Genomic DNA, 6,716 nt, shown 5'->3' on the forward strand with positions numbered 1-6,716 from the left:
AAAAGAAGTCACATGCAGCGCGACTGCACTGTCATGTACTCTGAAGTGCCAAAGAAACTGGTATAGGCGTGCGTATTCAAATGCAGAGTTACGTGAAAACGCAGAGTACGGCGCTGTGGTCGGCAACGCTTATATAAGACAACAAGTGTCTGGCGCGGTTGTTTGATCGGTTACTGCTGCTACAGTGGCAGGTTATCAAGATTTAAGTGAGTTTGAACGTGGTGTTATAGTCGGCGCACGAGCAATGGGACACACCATCTCCGAGGTAACGATGAGGAGGGGATTTTCCCGTGCGACCATTTCACGAGTGTACCGTGAATATCAGAAACCCGGCAAAACATCGAATCTCCGACATCGCTGCGGCCGGAAAAAGACCTGCAAGAACGGCACCAACGACGGCTTAAGCGAATCATTCAGTGTGACAGAAGTGCGACCCTTCCGCAAATTGGTGCAGATTTCAATGCTGGTCCATCAACAAGTGTCAACGTGCGAACCTTTCAACGAAACACCATCGATATGGGCTTTCGGGGGCGAAGGCCCGCTCGTGTACAACAGCGTAACATATTCATTCAATATGACCTGCCCGGAACATAACTAGCACACTGCATGGAAATCAACATGTCTACTGAAAACAGAAATCACGCGAAACCCAACTTCTGCTCTATGCACATGATACTCGCAATGCCATGCATAGAGGGAACCAGTTTCATTTGAAAAACAGTGCCACAATGAAGCCTTCTAAATGAAATACATTCTTATGGGATACCTAACCAGTATTTCAATGGAATAGAAAATTTTGCTGACAAGCACCACTCGACACCTTATCCTGTGTGGAGATTAGACACTGAATAGAAAATTTTGCTGGCAAACACGACTAGACACCTCATCCTGTGTGGAGATTAGACACTGAAGAAAAATTCAGTGTGCCCCTGATGAGTGTAAAGCGACCAATTCTTTTCGTGTTGTACGTTAATTACTTAGCAAACAGTATTTGTTGTGATGGCAGACTTTTCGCAGATGATGCAGCTACCAATGAACCAATTCTATCAGGCAAAAATTTGTAGTGGAGTCTAGTTATGATGCAATAAAGTATCTGCCTGGTGCGACGAGTAGAGAGAATGTCTTAATGTAGAGGAAGTCAAAGTTGCGCAAAATGTTGTACTTCCAGATATCCCTCCGAGTTGTTTCGACAACCGAACGAGTTGTCTTCTCCAGGTTATAACACCAAAATGATAATTGGTGCCTCACTCATCTTCATCTTAATAATCTAATGATATACTTTCTTATTCAGGTAAATTTTAGGAAGAGAGCAATGAAAGATTAGATTGATATCAGGCATTGGTGAGTCACTGGCTGTACAATTTATTATCGACGTTATTAATTTTAAAACAGCTTAACTACACTCAGTTTTTGCAACTTCCCATAGGCCAAGAAACATTAATCACGTCACACTGGATCTCTAAAATTGTAAGAATTTGACTGGAACAATGATTACTTGTAAGTGCTGGACATGGCTACGCCAGCGGTAGCTGGAGTAACAAATCACATAGTGTGTGGTAATGCTGGTCAGTAAACTTACCAAAAATATCATAAAATATAACTAATATTCCGGCTTGGAAGGACAGAGCATCCTCACAAGGTGCTGTGAGTTGAGCTGTTGTATGTACTCGTTATACCTGAAGAAGATGAGTGGTTCGGCAGTGAAATACTGTGCGAGAAATGGAAACAACAAGCCGTCTGAAGCCCGAAAGTACATCATTAATCAATATCGTCGAGAAACGCTGAGAGCTCACAAAATTGTACCCCTCGCAAAATATAAAATCGTAGTGTGCTTGAATTACACGGTTAATGAGTCACAACTAGAATCAGTCCTCTTAAACATTTTTTTGGGATCACTAGGGAGATATGAAGGGGGAGGACCACATAGCTTCACTTGTAGAGAAACCAAATGGGCAACTTTAATCCATTGGTAGGATACTGCGAAAATGAAGTTTGTCTAGAAAAGAGATTGCACTGAAAACATTTTATCGGCTCATACCTAAAAATTGTAACCCCCCTGCTAAACTGTTAGAAGCTTAGTCAGACGGTGTCGTGATTTTGAAATGAGGATTAGTATGGTTGTAGCGTAATAAATATTTCGCGTGAAGCGCCGTTGCGACACAGGCAAAGGTCAATTTTGGAAACTAAGCCACTTAATACTAATAATAACGTTAGTAAGGAATACACCCGACTGACTACACAAAATAAGAGTGCACGTACATTCGCGAGTGAGTGGTTCAAAATAACAAGAAATGGTGTACGGGAAATGGGTCATAAGTACAGTTACGTCGGTACACACTCAGTCGCATGCGAACGTACGATCGGAACAGAGGCACGTACGTTTTAAGTACTATCATTTCCCGTGGCCTGGGTAAAAAGTAGTTGTGGTTAAAATGCATTTATTCATCTGAGAGGGAAAATAATCGGACAGCGGCCAATTGCACTGACGTTTTAAAAACACGTGACGTCACGCCGCGGCGCGGGGGCGCGCGGACACGGAATTTAGCGGCAGTCAGTAGCGAGCCAGTGTGTGTGTTGGACCTTCCATCAAGCTACGGACCCCCTTGAAGATGTCTCCCGCAGTCGGAGACGAAACGTTGGAAATCACCACAGAATTCATCAACCGACCACGGCATAACAGCCCGGATAATTATAATGGACAACCGCAACCATGTCAACCAAAGGATACGGTGTGGCCTCCAAATGAGGGCATAAACCTACAAACAGCACGAACGCGAGCCGCAGCAATAATTTGTTTGTCTGCGCATGTACACCGCATCTAAAAATTTCCGTCCCACACAGATAATTCCTTCGTGGTGCATTGATTTTTTTTCTTTTTTTTTGTCTTAGAATGTAGATGCAAAATACGTCATAGAGCTATGAATAGAAAGCTGGTGACTGAAATGTGTTCGGCAGTCAAATAAGCAAAGCGTAAAGACTTGAATGACTACCGTATTAGAATCTTATCGAAAGACCTCTCACAAAACCCAGAGGCATTCCAGTCGTATGTAAATGCTGTCAGTGACATCAAAGTTAGTGTCCAAACATTCATGGATGGCACAGGAGCTGGAGCTGAGGATAACCAAGGAAAAGTAGAAATGCTGAATTTTCGATTTCATTGGTTCGTTTACGATAGAAGCAGCTGATGTACTGCCCCAGTTTACTTCTCACACTACTTCAAAGACGACTGGTATATATTTAGTGGTTTTGAGAAACAGTTAAATCACAAAAACTGAACAAGCTTCCAGGACCTGGTGGAATCCCTGTCGATATGTCTATAGACTTTTCAGTTGACTTCTCTCCTATTTTAACCATACTGAACCGTAGACATCTTGACCACAAAAGTGTGACCAGTACGGGGTGTTTCAAAAACGCCTTTACAATTTTGAAAATTCATATAAATTAATTCATAGTACCTATAGAGGTGACTGTAGTGTCAATTTGTAGGTAATTACACCAAGTTTTGTCTCGTGTAGTTCACTAGTGCCGAATCGCACCGTAAGGAGCGCTACCGGCAGTTGCGTCCAAGATGGCTACCTTCACTAGACCCCAGCTTGCTAGCTGTGTGTTTGGTTTGAAGAATTAAAGTCGGCGACAACAGTTCAGCTTAATTTCCGTACCAAGTACGCTAAAGATCCTTCCAGTATGCCTACAGTTTATGAGTGGCATAAGTGTTTTGTAGAAACAGGGTGCTCTGTAAGACATGGGAAATAATAAGATCGTCCAAGCACATCTGATGACGTCATTGAGCGAGTGAAACAACGTTTTGTCAACAGCTCTACGAAATCGACCCAGCGTGCATCTCGCGAACTGCAAATCCCACATACGACTGTTTGAAGTGTGTTGAGAAACAACTTCCATTTGAAACCGTACAAGCAATAAAAGACACTGATAAAATTGCTCGCAAGAACTTCTGTGTGGATATGTTAAATCGATTACATGAAGATGAACATTTCTTGGACAAAATCATCTTAAGTGGCAAAGTTAACAGACATAACTGTAGGATATGGGGCAGTGATAATCCACACCAAACATTGCAACAAGTTCGTGACAGCCGAAGTATACGGCCCCTTTCTTTTCTTTGAAAGAACCATCAACGGGCGTATCACTATAAATCAGTGCATCATCTACAAATAGTCTGAAGTTTATTTTAATATTGCCTGCTGCGTCATTAATGAACAAGTTGAACAATAAAGCTCTCAGCGTATTTCCCTGGAGCAATCCGAGATAACATGCTGGATCTTCCCTCTTAAGAACTTCTCAATCTAGCTGCGTATTTTGTTTGATACTCTATATAATCATACTTTTTAAATGGATGTTGGTGTTCTGACATGTCAAATGCTTTTCAAAAGTCAAAAAATACTGCATCCAGCTGACTGACGCACCGTTTCATATAGGATATTATCCTGAGTTATTATGCTACGTGAAATAACTTCACAAACATCAAGTCAAATCTTGGAAAGGTTTCAAAGTGGTGCAAATAGTGGCAACTTGCTTTGAATGTTCAGAAATGTAAGATTATGCACTTCACAGAACGCAGGAAAGTTGTATTGTGTGACTACAACACCAGCGATTCATAATTGGTATCCGTCGACTCATACTAATATCTGGGTTTCACGTAATCCGTGTTTTCAGAAACTATTCTGGTTGACATGGAGGAGGCCATTGTGTCACAGATACGTCATTATATTTGCGCTCGAAATGTATTCTAAGACTCTACAACATGTGGACGTCAGTGAGATAGGACGATTGTTCTGTGAACCACTTTTCGTACTCTTCTTGTAGACCAGTGTGTCTTGTGCTTTCTTTCAGTTACTGAGAAATTCTTTTGTTCAGGTATCTACGGTGTATTACGGTTAAAATGAGAACTAACCCAACGAAAAATGTATACTGAATCTGGCGGTGGTTCCATCGATCCCAAGAGCCTTGTTTAATTTTAGCAAAAGTAACTGTTCTTTTAACGCCATTGACACCCATATCTATATCATTTATCACTGCAATGGCATGAGAATTAATTCTGAGCAGTATCCTTCACAGTGGCTGCACAATTCAAAACGGGGTTCAGAATGTCGGCTGTTGGGTTGCTACTCTCCGTTTCTGCGTCATCGACTGTGCATGGGAAATGGAAGATACTAGATACTTTGTGCCAACACTATCGCTCTATTGTGATAATATTTTGCTGCGTACTTCTAACAATCGTTTTATTAAATCATGCTCTCACTTCCTGTAATACTCTCACATGCATTTAATTACTCAGTTTCGTTAACGATACTTAATTTGCCAGTAGCACAAGTATGAAAGGTGGTGTTGCGTTTCTTCTCGGTTGTTACGACACTTCGTTTTATTGGTTCTGCACAGAAATAGCACAATCACATGGCACCTCCTGTCAAAAAATATGATTTCTGTTATTACAGATCTTATGTATGGTTGGATATAGAGTTTTCGAGGTGTAGATGTAACTTCAGTTGTGATCTGGGAAGTGTTTTGGATCCTTGCTGTTCGTGTTACATATGCTAGACCTCGCAGACGGTATTAATAGTAACGTCCAACGTTCCACGGATGATACAATTGTCTTTAATGAAATACTGTCTGAAAAAGCTGCTCAGATATTCAGTAGGATCTTGACAAGTTTACAAAGTGGCGCAGAGAAAGGCTACTTGCTTTAAATTTTCAGAAATATAAAATTGTGCACGCCACAAAATCAACGAGTCACAGCAGTAATCGGTCAACTCGCACAAATACCTCGGTGTAACAATTTGTAGGGATATGAATTGCAGTGATCACAAAGGCTCTGTCGCAAGTAAAAGACGTGGCGGGTTTAGTTTCATTGGAAGAATTCTAGGGAACTTCCATCAGTCTACAAAGCAAAAATATCGTGGGGTCCACACTAGCATATGCTCAAGTTTGTGGGACCCACACCAAATAGGACCTGTCCCGAGACAGGCAGCACGAACGGTCACAGGTTTGTTTGAACCATGGGAGAGTTACACGGAGACGCTGAAGAAACCGAACTGGCATACGATTGAAGATAGACATAACCATCCCTAGTATGTTTACTTCCAAAATTTCAAGAACCAAATTTAAATTAAGTACTTAGGAATATACTACACTTACGTGCATACTGCTCCCGCCGAGTATGCGAACACAAAATTAGTCATTACAGCACGCACAGAGGTATTTAAACATCCAGTCTTTCTCCGCTACATACTTGAATGGAACGAGAAGGAGTCCTAATAACTAGTACGTACAGCGGGAGGTATTCGAGTATGATCTGCTGCAGTTAACAGTGGTCTGCAGAGTGTGGACGTAGATGGAGTTGCACTTACATATTAAAAAGCATGTTCACTATAAACAAAGTGATCAAAATATTTATCTGCAACTTATAGCTGTAATCAATTCCACTCATTATCAGAAGTTAATACAGCAAAAAAATCTGACATTTTGATTCATCCACGGCTCCTAGCAACATATACTTAAAATATTACTCGTATAATGTAAGAAATTATTTCCTGTGGTCCATTGTTCCCGTATGTTTCAGTAACGTTAAACACAATTTTTAACGAAATGTATGTGCTTGGAAGGTTCATCTACCCCCTAATATCTCGCTAAATGTTTCTTCTCCACAGCGTATAGACACCCTTTAGAAAATCTACACAGTGAAAGAACTTAATGTGTTT

Source organism: Schistocerca americana, chromosome 5 (genome assembly GCF_021461395.2).
Source record: "Schistocerca americana isolate TAMUIC-IGC-003095 chromosome 5, iqSchAmer2.1, whole genome shotgun sequence".
In the NCBI taxonomy this organism is placed as follows: domain Eukaryota; kingdom Metazoa; phylum Arthropoda; class Insecta; order Orthoptera; family Acrididae; genus Schistocerca; species Schistocerca americana.